General features: G+C 43.6%; 1 long non-coding RNA gene and 2 pseudogenes across 1 annotated transcript; 1 reads left to right on the plus strand and 2 right to left on the minus strand.

The window, feature by feature from the left end:
- The first annotated feature begins 411 nt into the window (after positions 1-411).
- Positions 412-10,505, plus strand: LOC140591665 (malate dehydrogenase, mitochondrial pseudogene; annotated as a pseudogene).
- On the minus strand, positions 7,690-12,886 carry LOC140591666 (uncharacterized). Its single transcript, XR_011991951.1, has 3 exons — positions 12,582-12,886; positions 11,820-12,084; positions 7,690-11,228 (listed from the first exon to the last, which is right to left on the minus strand). It is a non-coding gene; the product is annotated as an uncharacterized lncRNA (long non-coding RNA).
- Positions 12,887-14,336: 1,450 nt separating this feature from the next.
- LOC140591750 (malate dehydrogenase, mitochondrial pseudogene) lies at positions 14,337-15,770 on the minus strand (annotated as a pseudogene).
- Positions 15,771-16,084: the final 314 nt, after the last annotated feature.

Raw genomic sequence — 16,084 nt, forward strand, 5'->3', positions numbered from 1 at the left:
TCATATTATAAATAACCTGATATTGCCCCGTGTATGTTGGGCCGAATTTTCTTCCCAGTTCGAGCCCGTGTGCCGTTACTATAGTACCTGACGCTATAGAATTGAACTCTTAATTTATCAGATGACCTGGAACATACAGGCATGTTTTAATTATCATTCCTGTTGGAAGATCGTTCAGGCTACATTTGTGAGCATTTAGACTAATCATTTTCACAGATGAATAAAAATTAAAATGAAGTGTAACTTCCCAGTTGGTGTCCGAAAAAAACCGGGCGTTTGGCACTGTCCTGGCTTCGTATCACTGATGACAGCCGGCCTGTGGGGCTGTACCACAGGTATAGTGGGCCAGTGTTCTGTGTCATGTGCAAAACTGTCACATGTATTACTTCCGTGATCAAACTCATCACCATTGCTTTACACTGTAAAAAAATAGCCAACAGATAATTTGAGCGCCCACAAAGGTTACAGCAGATTCTTCTGCTAAATCTCTTCTGTTCATCTGCTCAATAAACGTGTTATCTAACTGCTTAGGACACAGCGCCGCATATATAATAGCCTGTAGCTACAAATGCTAGTCTGATTATGTTAACGCAGCCTGTTCGCTGTGTGGTAAGATCTTGCTATATTATAAGATCCCCTACATAAAGTCGCTGACTTGAAGCTAAGGAGATCATACTTAATACTGAAATTTGACTTTTAAAAAAACCAACATCGCAAATCAAATCACAACATCTGTCAGAAAAACCATAATTAGATCCTTTCCCCAAACCGTTCAGCCCTATTGTCATCTGACTTAAATGTATTCGATGTTTTGTCATCCTTTCTCCACTGTTGCAAATTTTCCAAGAATCATTTCTCCCAGTTGTTGGACTGATTGATTTATTTATTGAACTCCGACTTCCAGGGTTGAAATTTGCGATTTCAGGGATGAAGACGGGGAAATCCAAACAGAATCGCACTGGCAAAATTGGTCAGAATCGCCGGAATTGCGCGGCGTGGCGACAGGTGGCACTCGATTGTTTTACCGGCGGTAAGCCAAAACCGACTCGCTGCTGCTAGCCGAGCCCCCGTAGTTAATCCTGGGCGGGGCGCCAGAGCGCCTAGTTCTGGGCGCCTCAGTTTGCCCCGTAGACTCCGAGACGGTACGTAGTGTTTCAGCGGTCGCGTACAAGAAGTGTATTTTCAGTTATATTGTATAGAATTATGTAGTTTTGCTTTTGTTTACGTTTGTGAATAAATATATTCGTGTGCCGTTTCATGTCGTTTTTGTTAAAATGCGTTATTTTGATGGATATAGGTGACCGGGCTTTTTATGTTCTCTGTTAGGGAGATGACTGTGTGTAACCCCTGTATCCACTTGTTTCAGGAATTACTCTACTCAAGTGTGTTGTTTATCCAGCACTGGTATTTTATTTTCCTTTGTAATTGATCGAATGGTTGTGTCCAGTTTGCAGTAATGCGTACAACTTATTTGCTGTGAGCGGAGTTTCCACAATGTGGACTGGGAGACGGTAGAAGACTGTGTGTAACCCTTGTGTTCACATGTTTTAATAATTATTCTATCCAAATCGGTGGACAATAAACACCACCACAAATCCGTCGTCCAGCTAATTGTACAGCGCGATACGAACACAGCGCAGATCCACTACCAAGTAACGGGTGTACAACAAGCGGGAAGCCGGAGCGCGCCAACACCCAAGAGCGCTCGCGTGCACAACAACTTTTATTTTAATCGATGTCAGTGCCATTGCTAAGTGAGAATCTGCATAATTTCTATTTTGTTTTAATCCTAGCAGCAAACCAGTAGTCAGAATGTTTTCCCGCATTGCAAGATCAGCTGCAAGCACCGCTCGTACCTTATGCACATCTTCCCAGAACAATGCCAAGGTGACAGTGTTGGGTGCGTCCAGGGGCATCGGCCAGCCCGTCACTGCTCCTGAAGAAGGGTCCCCTTGTGAGCAAGCTCTCGCCTCTGTTGTTTCGGCTTGTCTGTGCTGCACAATTATAGGATACAAGTAAATGATAAGATTATATATGAAATCGCTCAGGGCAAGGTAATTTTTGGTATGCAATTGCAGAGCGATCTAACCCTGTCTTTGTTTCAGCTCCGTACCGCCCGACTTTTCCTGCCTCCTCTTCCCACGCCTCCAGAACCATCCCACTCTCATCCAACCTAACCCCGTTCCTCCCCCGTGGATCCGCCATCGTTGCCACCCTGGGTGATGCCTGTGCCCATAACTGCCCTGACGGTATGTTATGTGTCAGGGTATATCTTTTTAAGATTAAAAGAACAAATTCATTCAGTATTTATTAAAATGGTATCCAGAACTCCAGGCCTGCAAATCACTTTTGCAGCATATTAATGGATTAAAATAAAATGGAAAAAGCATTCAGTCATAAAAAAAACAATGTGAACAGCTTGTACAAGTTTGTATACAGCTCCTAAGAATTACGGTACAATAAGGCAGACTCAGCGAGGAGGCTGAGATTTGGCACAAGAGGGGGTTGTCGGGTGTGCGTTTGTCAGCTCCGAGGACACTTAGTGCAAATATTTCTTCATCCCTATGTCCTCAAATCTACTTTAAGTGAAGTTACAAACTGTTGTTTTGGCTTGTCTGTATTGCACAATAATAGGACACAAGTAAATGATAAGATTATAAGTGAAATCGCTCAGGGCAAGGTAATTTTTGGTATGCAATTGCTGAGCGATCTAACCCTGTCTTTGTTTCAGCTCCGTACCGCCCGACTTTTCCTGCCTCCTCTTCTCACGCCTCCAGAACCTTCCCTCTCCCGTCCGACCTAACCCCGTTCCTCCCCCGTGGATCCGGCATCGTTGCCACCCTGGGTGATGCCTGTGCCCATAACTGCCCTGACGGTATGTTATGTGTCAGAGTATATCTTTTTAAGATTAAAAGAACAAATTCCTTCAGTATTTATTAAAATGGTATCACAAACTCCAGGCCTGCAAATCAGTTTTGCAGCATATTGATGGATTAAAATAAAGTGGAAAAAGCATTCAGTTATAAAAAAAAAAAACGATGTGAACAGCTTGTACAAGTTTGTATACAGCTCCTAAGAATTACAGTACAATAAGGCAGACTCAGCGAGGAGGCTGAGACTTGGCACAAGAGGGGGTTGTCGGGTGTGCGTTTGTCAGCTCCGAGGAAACTGAGTGCAAATATTTTTCCATCCCTATGTCCATGGGTGTAAATTTCATTTAACAGTAGGGGGGGACAATAAATATAAAATTTCTCATGAGCAATTTTTGAAGGGGACACAAATAATAAAGTCAAATTGTACTTATAAAGATATGTCCCCACAATGAAAAACTTTGCTTCTATCATTATTATTGTAGCATGGAGACTGCGTCATTATGGTTATTTTCAAAGTTTTTCTCAGGTTCAATGACAAAGCAGATTTTTCCTCAAAACTATTTATTGCATTGTTTGTTAATGTTGTTTACAGTCAAGCCATCAACATACAATAAAATTTAAACATGACTGTTTAAATGCATAATAGAAATTGATTATACAAAAAAATACAGTGGGGTCAGTTCGGACGTAGCATTTAGTAAATGCACAGCTAAACAATATGCTAATTGTAGCCGTTAATGTTAAGTTAACATTATGCCAAGTCGTCACAAATAAAACAATGCATGGGAAACGGCTTTGGCGTGTTAGTTGCAGTGCACTATGCAACAAGCTATTGTAAACAAGCTAACGTTAATGTAGATAAGTAATATTTTAATCGCTAATATAGCAGATTCATGGAAAATTAAATCGGTAATCAGCATTTTTGCCGCAACTAATTTATGAATGAGTCTGCATCAACTACATTAAAGAGAATCGCTTTATTTAAAGTGAATAATATACCCTACTTACTGGAGTTCAACATTAATTGAGCCGCAGCCACAAACCTGACTCGTGTGTAGAGTAGGTGAGATGAACTGGGAAAGCAGGCAGTTGGCCAAACCACTGTGAGGAAGGGGAGGGGGAACTCAACTGTTTCTAAATGCATTTTTTGCGTTTGTTTTTTTTTCTACTTACAGAATTATTTTAGGTATACATACATATATTTTTCACAATAGTGCGATTTTTTTTTATATATATATAATTTTTTTGGGGGGGGACAACCCTCGGATAGGGGGGGACATGTCCCCTCCGTCCCCCCCCCGGGATTTACGCCCATGCCTATGTCCTCAAATCTACTTTAAGAGCAGTACAGCGCGATGCGAACACAGAGCAGATCCACTACCAAGTAACGGGTGTACAACAAGCGGGAAGCCGGAGCACGCCAACACCCAAGAGCGCTCGCTTGCACAACAACTTCGGCCAGCCCGTCACTGCTCCTGAAGAAGAGTCCCCTTGTGAGCAAGCTCTCGCCTCTGTTGTTTTGGTTTGTCTGTACTGCACAATAATAGGACACAAGTAAATGATAAGATTACAAGTGAAATCGCTCAGGGCAAGGTATTTTTTGTTATGCAATTGCTATCAGTCGGGTTTGCCTGAAGACAACATCTAATGATGCCATCAAGGAAGGTAAAGACAAGGCGAAGCAGGATGTGCAGGATACTCTGCAGTGGGGCAGGATCTTCAGCTACAGGCACATGCAAGAGATTTTCAATGATGCGAACCCACTTAGCAGGTTGGTTGAAGAGCTTTTCAGCCTGTTTATATATCATGTTGTTTCTTCTGTCTGAAATTTACAAAACTGATCCTTTTAAATGGATGATTGAGGAGCTGGAGTGTCCTCAATCACCTGGAGTGGTGACTGGTGACTAATGCCCCCCCCTCCCCCCGTTATGCTTTTTTTCTTTACAGGTGAAAAATGTCAGCAGGTTCATTTATTACATGAACTTGGAGAAGCCTTCCTTGGGATTTGTCGAGGAAAGAGATAAAACTAAGTTGTTCCTCTATGAGATGACTGAGGTAAAGCTGTCCAAGCAGATGCAGATGAATTACCTAAAGAGTCTGAAGAGGTTGGTGGCATGTTTTGTGAATTAGTAGCATACACACACACACACACACACATATATATATATATATGCATATATATGTGTGTGTTTGTTTGTGTGTGTGTATATAAACTTTAAATATGTGTACTTCCTCTTTCAGATTCCTGAAATATCATACTACAAACACTGACCTCAGGTACTTGAATGAAGGACTGTGGAGCGACTGCATGTTCTTCACTGAGTACATTGGCTCACCCCAACAAAGCTGTGCCAAGCTGGTGAGCAAGGAGATTGCCCAAAGGAGGTAAGTTCAATTGTTCACACCCATGTAACTTGTTGATTTGGTGATACGTTTTGTCTTCTCTGCCTCTAGTCTTTTCTAACACCCCTGCTGTTCTCAATGTGTGCTGCCAGGAGACCCAAAATCAGCAAGAAATCCTGCTTACCCTACTGCTTGTGACGTCCCTTGACCGTAAGTATTGTACAGTACTCTTTTTGTTACCCATCTTAATGGGCTATACGATACGGTCATCTGTGTGAAGTAGCAGGAAACATCCATACAACGAGGGGCCACATTTGCTCTATTCTCTGAGGAAGAGAAATCTGAATTTATCAAATTTATTTCACATTTCCAGCCAGAACCAAGCAGGGCCTGTTCAAAAGCAGGAATTAAATCTTTGTTGCTGTTTTTCCTCTGCCACTGTGGTTTGACATCTACTTCAGCCATGTGCGTCCACATCTGCTGAGCTCCAAGGGGGATCAAAGAACCACTGATGACCTGGGTGGGATGAGGTTTTTTGTCTCCACCACAGGAAGACATACATAGAACGTCTCAAACGACCTCAACCGGCTACACCAAAAGTTAGCTAATCGTCATGATGCATTTCCCCTACAGTATCTTCTAAATACGTTATCGGGTGTTACGTTAGTTTCTCATATTGTGGAAATTAGCAGGAGAACATTTTAAAACAAATTTGAGGAAGCACTTCTTTACACAGCGTGTAGTTAGAGTATGGAATAGTCTTCCTGCTAGTGTAGCGGAAGCTACAGTAAAACCCTGGGTTCCTTTAAATCAGAGCTAGATAAGATTTTAACAACTCTGAGCTATTAGTTAAGTTCTCCCCAAACGAGCTTGATGGGCCGAATGGCCCCCTCTCGTTTGTAAATGTCTTATGTTCTTATATTAATCTTGCATTTTTGATACCAGATGGACCCAGTGACCAGCCAGACTGCCCAGGAGTGTTTGAAACAGACAGCAAGAGCACGACAGACTCTGAAAAGTCTTTGTTCGCCGATTATCTCACTCATTCTACTCCGACAGCTCAAAATGTGGTGGCGGCCAGTAAGCTGAGGAGCAAGCTGGCAGGTAAATCGGTAAGCATGTTTTATGTATGTCAGAAGACTTGGAAAAATCGACACACGAAATCAAAACCCTCACCACTGAATACTAACCTTAAACTGTTCTCCATTTCAGTGGAAAGTCTGCGGAAGAGGGAACCAGTCGTGCTGCCTGTGGCACTGCACGGGACGCTGCCTTTGGATCAAATCAACAGTTGGATGTCCAGTCAGTATTTGACAGGTTTCTTCAGACCCACCTGGTGACCCTGGATGTGGACGTGCCAGGCAGGAGTGCCGGTTCACAGACGTCAGGCCAGTTTCAGTGACAGCTATACGAGGTTGGTTGGAGGCCCAGATGAAACTCCGTGTGCAGCGTGTCCTCTGTGAGTATTGTTATTTAGAGGTCGACCGCCATGGGTTTTTCAGTAGCCGATGCCGATATTTAGGAGTCGGGGTCAGCCGATGGCCGATATATGCTGCCGATTTTTTTTTGGCCGATAATTGGATGTTTTCCCCTCTATTTGCATGGTAAAATATCACGCTAATAATAACAAACGATACAGAAAATTTCTCAACTTGGCATTTATTGAATACTGACTTGTGTAAATTTAAATATAAACTTAAATAACAAAACACAATACAACTTGTAAACAAACTTATAAACAATAAAAACAGCAGCATCAGAATCTCCTAGTGCACAATATAGCAGCAAACTCTTCATTTCTTAGGAAAGGAAAATTTCTAAACAATACAAAAAGGAATGTGCATGTTGTCTTCAGTTTTAACCCTGGGGAACCCACAGGGTCATACACGACCCTTCCTTTTATTTCTGCCTTACATTCAACCCACTCATCAAAGTTAAGAAATTTTTTTTTTTGCTTTACAGCCCATTGAACCAGTAACAGTGACATTTAGTGATTACTGACTCAATTAACCAGATTTTTTTCCACAATAAATATGGCCCCTAACGCGTTTTGAGATTCACCTGTCAAGCTGTGAATAGGTAAGTGGCAGAAATTTTGCATCATCAGTTATAATGTTTAGATGTTATAGAACATGTACAACTAGGTTTTGGATGTTTTGAAACTTTTCTGGCAACTGTGATGATCATGTTCCATGTGCTCAACATCAGCCTCAAAAACAGAGGGAATACATGTGGTACACCAGACCTTACAACCCACCACAGGTAAACTTTCTGTGTGTAGTGCACCTTTTTGCAGGTCCGTTCACTTGACCTGTTTCTTGATGGTTTGGCATGTTTGAAGCATGTGTCTTATTGCCAGCACATGGTGAATGATGAAAAGGAAAACTCAATAAATGCATTTTGCATTTTGGAAATGAGAATGTTGCAAAGATTTGGTTTCTCCTTCTTTTCTGTCCTTATTTCATAGGTGAAATTTAATAATAGTCATCACTTTATGAATCCCCGTGGGGAAATTGTCTTTTTTTTTTACGCCTCCCTCAACTTGGTCTTTGCAAGCAAGCAGTCCATGGCAGCGCCCAGGGAGCTGGGGGTTAAGGGCCTTGCTCAAGGACCCGCAGACATGCTGAGGCTGGGTTTGAAGCGGCAACCTTGTGATTACAAGCACACAGGCTTAGCCCACTGAGCCACATGCTGCCCCTTTACATTAACAAATTAACAAGTTGGAAGAGCATGAACAGTCCAGCGGGTCGTATATGGCACATTTCATAACATGGACTGGGAAAGGGTTATTTTTTTTACAAAACACCTGTTTTTGAGTTCACTGGGTCTGTATGATCATTTTAGCCAATGGAGATATTTTTCCTATAATAAGGTGCTCTGGGTTCCCCAGGGTTAATCCCACTTCCGGTCCCTGAGTCTTCCTTGCCCCACCCGTCCCTCACAGCCATTAGATAGCAATTACTAAAGCAGAAGATGAAATGCAAGGTTAGCATTTTTATTACAGTGCTTTCATCTTCAATTCATTCTACAATTCCAGTATTCCATGCACATTAAAACAATTACACTCTAATACATTTTGAAAGAAAAAAAAACACTAGTAACTAAGTGCATCGTGGTATGATGAGTAGTGTACAAGGCCCAAAACCTTTCACTAACATGTTGCTTATGTTGTTAGCAGACAGATGGCTTACAAGCCAAATTCACAATTAGAATCTAGCGATCGCAGAAAATAAAATAACTCTGTCGTATTACACAGCCTTGTATGCAAGGACAACGTAAGCCCCTAGTGATTGTGACGTTTTCGACGGATAAGCCCGTATAAAAGATAGACATGTTTAATGAGGAAACCAACAGCGCAAAGTCGTGCACTTTTCATCTAGACGTCTGACACATTGTTCGAATCTCCGTTCTCTCAAACACGCTGCAGAGATCTGCCTGCTCCGCCCCACACACACGGAGTGAAACTGTCCGACACAAGAAAAAAAAAAACCAGAAGCAACAGTAACACTGGGCTGCCCGCAGACGTGCCTGTCTGTAAATCGGCGTACTACACTCGTAGTATTAAAAAAAATGCCAAATATCGGCCGGCCAATATGTCGGTCGACCTCTATTGTTATTGACACTAATTAATGTCACGTTTACTGAGAAACAATCTGTGTACATGATTAACATAATCTCTTTAACTGACATAATTTAATTTGTTCTTGACAGCACACTTTGGAAGACAGGAACCCTTTGGATGATCATCTCAGAGTGACATTTTCTGCAGCAAGGACTAACTGTGCACTTGTTTGAACTTCAATTCAGTTCGGTTCTTTAGTCAAGAGTTTTTGTCGCTCTCGACCGGGAGCCGTGGTAGAGGATGTCAGTGCCGTTGCTAAGGGAGAATCTACATACTTTCTATTTTGTTTTAATCCTACCAGCAAACCAGTAGTCAGAATGTTTTCCCGCATCGCAAGATCAGCTGCAAGCATCGCTCGTAGCTTATGCACCTCTTCCCAGAACAATGCCAAGGTGGCAGTGCTGGGTGTGTCCGGGGGCATCGGCCAGCCCCTGTCACTGCTCCTGAAGAGCAGTCCCCTGGTCAGTCAGCTCTCCCTTTACGACGTCGTCCACACCCTCGGAGTGGCTGCAGACCTCAGCCACATCGAGACCAGGGCGCAGGTGACTGGCTACGTCGGCCCAGAGCAACTCCCGCAAGCACTGAAGGGGAGTGAAGTTGTCGTCATCCCTGCTGGAGTGCCCAGGAAGCCGGGGATGACGCGAGATGATCTATTTGACACAAACGCCTCCATCGTGGCCACCCTGGCAGATACCTGTGCCCGCAACTGCCCTGACGCAATGTTATGTGTCATCACCAACCCGGTAAACTCCACTGTTCCCATCACTTCGGAAATTCTTAAAAATTAGATACGCTGGCCACCCTGACGGGCCGGATCCAGGAGGCAGGCACGGAGGTGGTTGAGGCAAAGGCTGGGGCAGGCTCTGCCACCCTCTCCATGGCATACGCAGGGGCAAGGTTCGCCTTGTCTCTGCTGGATGCCATGAATGGCAAAGAGGGGGTCGTGGAGTGTGCATTCGTCAGGTCTGAGGATCACGAATGCACATACTTCTCCACCCCTCTCCTCCTTGGTGGACAAGGAGTGAAGAGGAACCTGGGCCTGGGGAAGCTCTCTGCCTTTGAGGAGAAACTGGTGGTGGAAGCCTTGGATGAGCTGAAGGCCTCCATCAGGAAGGGGGAGGACTTTGTTGGAAACACGCCAGGTCAAGGGGAGGCGCACTAAAAGTCCTCCCTTCACAAGGAAGCTGTTTGCTGGACAATGTACTGTAAATAAACTCTTACGAACTATTTTTCTTTGGCCGTGTTGTTTTTTGGTGTGTGAGGCAGAAAGGTTAATTGTGATTTTTCTGACAGATGTTGTGATTTGATTTGCGATGGATTTTTTTTAAAAGTCAAGCTTCAGAATTAAATATGATCTCCTTAGCTTCAAGTCAGCGACTTTATGTAGGGGATCTTATAATATTGCAGGAAACTGGTGGCGGAAGCCCTGGAGGAGCTGAAGGCCTCCATCAGGAAGGGGGAGGACTTTGCGAAACACCTTTAAGGCCGCCGGCTCTGGCAAGCCTCTGGCAAGCCGGTAATGTTCCAACCAGTGTCCTGAAGCAAAAGTCCACTGGCTCCGACAAGACACCTCACCCCCACTCGGTGGGGTTAAAATGACCTTAATGTTATATTTAGTTAAATTGATGTGTTATATATTAATTGTTAATAAACTGTGTTTTTGATTACTTCTTGGCTGTCTGACTTTGTTAACCTCTGCATGTTTCTCAGAGACTGGGGTTATTCTAACTAACATTCTCTTCCAGCCTCTGACTCAACCCCGTTTGTCCGAGACCCGATGCGACTGCCCAAGTTCAGTTACGGCAAAGTCCGGCCCAGCCTCTGAGGCTCGCACAAGCTGAGTCACGGCATAATGTCTGGCTCAGCCTCTGAGGTGCGCACACGCTGGGTTATGGCATAAAGTCCGGCCCAGCCTCTGAGGCGCACACACGCTGAGTTACGGCAAACACCGGCTTAACCTCTGTGGCCCTCACTAGCTCAGATTTGGCAAGTGTCAGCTGAGCCTCTGAGGCGTTATGGGTCGCCGGGCCCCAAGTGGGCAGCCTACATTGGCCCGATTGGAATTTGCACATCGGCACGACATTGGCCCCAAAATGCTGGCCCATTGTGGGCAAACGTATAGTTTGCAACTGAGAAATTTCTTGTTCATCAAAAGCTGAAGTACAAATTAAAATATTCTGCCCAGTGTAAATTAAGAAGCTGAGGCTCTAAAATCCAGAGTAAATCTTACCGCAGACAACTATACAGAGTTTTAGGCTTCAAAAGCCTTGTTTTTCTCCATGGCCCATCCAGTTTAGCTGTGTAGCTAGCTCATTGGTCATGAGAGTTGACATCACACGCCTGGTTGTAGATGCTACATCTCCACCTCCAACAGTTCCCAGGTAGACAGTCTGCAAAGGTTGATACATTTATAAAGAGGGATTTTAGTAGTCTTACTTCACTTAACTTTTTATGTCACTTTTTAACTCAGACTGTACTAACAACTTTGCCTGTATTCATTAAAAAAAGTATTTTATGAGTGGAAGGTTAATCATTGTGTATATGTGAGTCAGGTCTGCAACATTATAGGCATAGAGACTAACAGAAAAAATGATGATACAAATTATTTCCTTAACAGTTCCTGCAACCTCTCCTGGTGCAACCTCTCCTGGAGCCGACACCTTATCGTGGTAGAGGGGTTTGCGTGTTCCAATGATCCCAGGAGCTAAGTTGCCCAGGGCTTTATGCTACTGATAGGGTCACCCAAGGCAAACAGGTCCTGGGTGAGGAACCAGACGAAGTGTGGCTCATCAGACCCCTTATGATGAGTAAAAACATTGATTCACGTTTTCCCTCGCTCTGACGCGGGTCACCGGGGCCCCCCCCTGGAGCCAGGCCTGGGGGTGGGGCTCGATGGCGAGCGTCTGGTGGCCAGGCCTGCACAAGGACTCTTGTGCATTATGGTATGGAATTACTTTGTGACAAACCATGTGCAACCATACCTGGAATGAGTACTGAGGTTGAATAACGTTGACTGTTATGTGACACTGCTGTCGCAGAACTCATTGGTAGCTCATTTACTGCTGGCTGGGGAGACTCTGAACATGCAGCAGTAGGAGAAGAAGGAGGTTGTTCAGAAGAGGATGAAGTGTGTTCGGTAATAGAGGTCAATACTGGACGAGGAGGAGGTTTGGGTAGGGATGGACATCTTTTTTTACAGCTACACTACCGCAGCCATGGCCCAGCTCCTCCAATCTCTTGTTTGGTCTATTGAAAAAATGTGTATACTATAATTATAAATAGGGCTGTGCAAAATGAAGATGTAACGACAGAAAAATACTAATTGTTTTATAAAATATTCTGTCATTTATTACATTGTGTTGCAAATCACAGTTAGTGGTAATGCATTTAAGCTATTTGATACATTTGAATGATACACTAGACAAATGAGAGTTAACAAGACATAAGTCTATCCATGTGATCATTTTACATAAACTATGCTCTGAACCTACAGAAAATGTGCTATATCATGATATGTATCAACGAGATATGAAATGACCTAAAATGTTACATGAGTTTTTGGACATATCGCACAGCCATAATAGAAAATTACAATCTTTAGACAACATACACAAAAAACACAGATGCTAATGGATTAGATAAACCGCAGAGAGTACACATTTTTATTCTATAATGCAGAAATTCTAAGCTTGAAATCTGTGCTTAAGTCATAGCAATGAAACGGGGTAGGAAAATTATTGTACCTTCTACAACGATCTCCCCTTTCAAGCTGTCTTTCTGGATCACTGAAAAATGAAGTGTCCTCTTCAATGAGAACATGGAAAAATTGATAGGCCTACTTTAAAAAACAAACTGAACACATTGATATAACAACCGCTGCACACCACTGTGTACTGAGACGTAAATTAACTAACAATCTAATCTGATAACTTTCTGACAGGAAATTTTAAAACGTGGTCCGCAAAACCGTCGAGAATTTTTTACGGCTAAGATAAATAATATGTTAAAATACGAGTAAATAGCAAATAAACAGCAACAGCAGCATCAAAAAAACTTATAAATTACCTTCTGACAATTCACGCCTGCCCGCCAAAACTCCTCACAAACGACCTCCGTGGCGCGACGGGGAAAAAAAACCGTTACAGTGCATGGGGATACGTAAAGGCGCATGCGCGTTTGGAAAACTATATTATATATTATTATAATAAAAATAAGACTATTTTGGATAGATTTGTTTATTATGGAATAAATAATTTAACTGAAATTAGTTATAATTGTTTAATGCTCACTTTTAAAATCAGGGCCGAAGTTTCTTCCCAGTCCGAGCCCGTGTGCCGTTACTATAGTACCTGACGCTATAGAATTGAACTCTTAATTTATCGGATGACCTGGAACATACAGGCATGTTTTAATTATCATTCCTGTTGGAAGATCGTTCAGGCTACATTTGTGAGCATTTAGACTAATCATTTTCACAGATGAATAAAAATTAAAATGAAGTGTAACTTCCCAGTTGGTGTCCGAAAAAAACCGGTCGTTTGGCGCTGTCCTGGCTTCGTATCACTGATGATACCGGCCTGTGGGGCTGTACCACAGGTATAGTGGGCCAGTGTTCTGTGTCATGTGCAAAACTATCACATGTATTACTTCCGTGATCAAACTCATCACCATTGCTTTACACTGTGAAAAAATAGCCAACAGATAATTTGAGCGCCCACAAAGGTTACAGCAGATTCTTCTGCTAAATCTCTTCTGTTCATCTGCTCAATAAACGTGTTATCTAACTGCTTAGGACACAGCACCGCATATATAATAACCTGTAGCTACAAATGCTAGTCTGATTATGTTAACGCAGCCTGTTCGCTGTGTTGTAAGATCTTGCTATATTATATGAAAAGAAGTACTTCAGATAAAATTATTAATTTAAAATGCTATCCAGGCCTGCAAATCACTTTTGCAGCTTATTAATGGATTAAAATTAAATAGAAAAAGCATTGTCATAAAAAAAAAACAAGGTGAACAGCTTGTACAAGTTTGTATATAGCTCCTAAGAACTACAGTACAATAAGGCAGACTCAGCGAGGGGGCTGAGACTTGGCACAAGAGGGGGTTGTCGGGTGTGCCTTTGTCAGCTCCGAGGATCTACTTTACGTAAAGTTGCAGACTGTTGTTTTGGCTTGTCTGTACTGCACAATAATAGGACACAAGTAAATGATAAGATTACAAGTGAAATCGCTCAGGGCAAGGTAATTTTTGTTATGCAATTGCAGAGCGATCTAACTCTGTCTTTGTTTCAGCTCCCTACCGCCCGACTTTTCCTGCAATATTATAAGATCCCCTACATAAAGTCGCTGACTTGAAGCTAAGGAGATCATATTTAATTCTGAAGCTTGACTTTTAAAAAAAATCCATCGCAAATCAAATCACAACATCTGTCAGAAAAATCACAATTAACCTTTCTGCTTCACACACCAAAAAACAACACGGCCAAAGAAAAATAGTTCGTAAGAGTTTATTTTCAGTACATTGTCCAGCAAACAGCTTCCTTGTGAAGGGAGGACTTTTATTGCGCCTCCCCTTGACCTGGCGTGTTTCCAACAAAGTCCTCCCCCTTCCTGATGGAGGCCTTCAGCTCATTCAAGGCTTCCACCACCAGTTTCTCCTCAAATGCAGAGAGCTTCCCCAGGCCCAGGTTCCTCTTCACTCCTTGTCCACCAAGGAGGAGAGGGGTGGAGAAGTATGTGCATTCGTGATCCTCAGACCTGACGAATGCACATTCCACGACCCCCTCTTTGCCATTCATGGCATCCAGCAGAGACAAGGCGAACCTTGCCCCTGCATATGCCATGGAGAGGGTGGCAGAGCCTGCCCCAGCCTTTGCCCTAACCACCTCCGTGCCTGCCTCCTGGATCCGGCCCGTCAGGGTGGCCAGCGTATCCGCAGTGAACTCCACTTTGGGAGAACACCGGGACAAAAGCGGAATTATAGTCTTGCCCGCATGGCCACCAACAACGGGAACGTTGACGCGAGCCGGATCCAGTCCCGAGAGTTCAGCCACGAAGGTGTTAGCCCTGACGACGTCTAGAGTCGTCACACCAAACACCCGCTTGGGGTCGTAAACTCCATGCTTCTTAAGAATTTCTGAAGCGATGGGGACAGTGGAGTTCACCGGGTTGGTGATGACGCATAACATTGCGTCAGGGCAGTTGCGGGCGCAGGCATCTGCCAGGGTGGCCACAATGGAGGCGTTGGTGTCAAACAGGTCATCCCGTGTCATCCCCGGCTTCCTGGGCACTCCAGCAGGGATGACGACGACTTCACTCCCCTCCAGAGCTTGCGGCAGTTGCTCTGGGCCGACGTAGCCAGTCACCTGCGCCCTGGTCTCGATGTGGCTGAGGTCTGCAGCCACTCCGAGGGTGTGGACAACGTCGTATAGGGACAGCTGGCTCACAAGGGGACTCCTCTTCAGGAGCAGTGACAGGGGCTGGCCGATGCCCCCGGATGCACCCAACACTGCCACCTTTGTATTGCTCCGGGAAGAGCTGCAGATGCTGCGAGCAATGCTCGCAGCTGATTTGGCGATGCGGGAGAACATTGTCAGTACTGCTTTGCTGGTAAGCTGAAAACAAAATGAGAATTCTGCAGACTCTCCCTCAGCAACGACGAGATTTATACCCTCCCTGCGTTCTATAACTTACGTAAGCAACTACGTAAACACGCAAACTAGGGATGCAACATCTCATTGGAAACGGACTGGAACAGAATGGAAGAACGTCACTTTGTGGACGAAATGCATTTCGGGAGTGAAAGAAATGCATTTTGTGTACGTGGCTTTTCTGAACATATATTTCCATAGAGTAGCCACAAATGCTACAGTAAACACTAGTTCGCTGCTTAAGACTAATGTACCATGCAGTTTTAATAATAAGTAATTAAATAATTCATGATCAAAGGCCAAATTAATATCCGTCGCTTAATTAGCTCATATTATAAATAACCTGATATTGCCCCGTGTATGTTGGGCCGAATTTTCTTCCCAGTTCGAGCCCGTGTGCCGTTACTATAGTACCTGACGCTATAGAATTGAACTCTTAATTTATCAGATGACCTGGAACATACAGGCATGTTTTAATTATCATTCCTGTTGGAAGATCGTTCAGGCTACATTTGTGAGCATTTAGACTAATCATTTTCACAGATGAATAAAAATTAAAATGAAGTGTAACTTCCCAGTTGGTGTCCGAAA

Source organism: Paramormyrops kingsleyae, chromosome 6 (genome assembly GCF_048594095.1).
Source record: "Paramormyrops kingsleyae isolate MSU_618 chromosome 6, PKINGS_0.4, whole genome shotgun sequence".
NCBI lineage: Eukaryota > Metazoa > Chordata > Actinopteri > Osteoglossiformes > Mormyridae > Paramormyrops > Paramormyrops kingsleyae.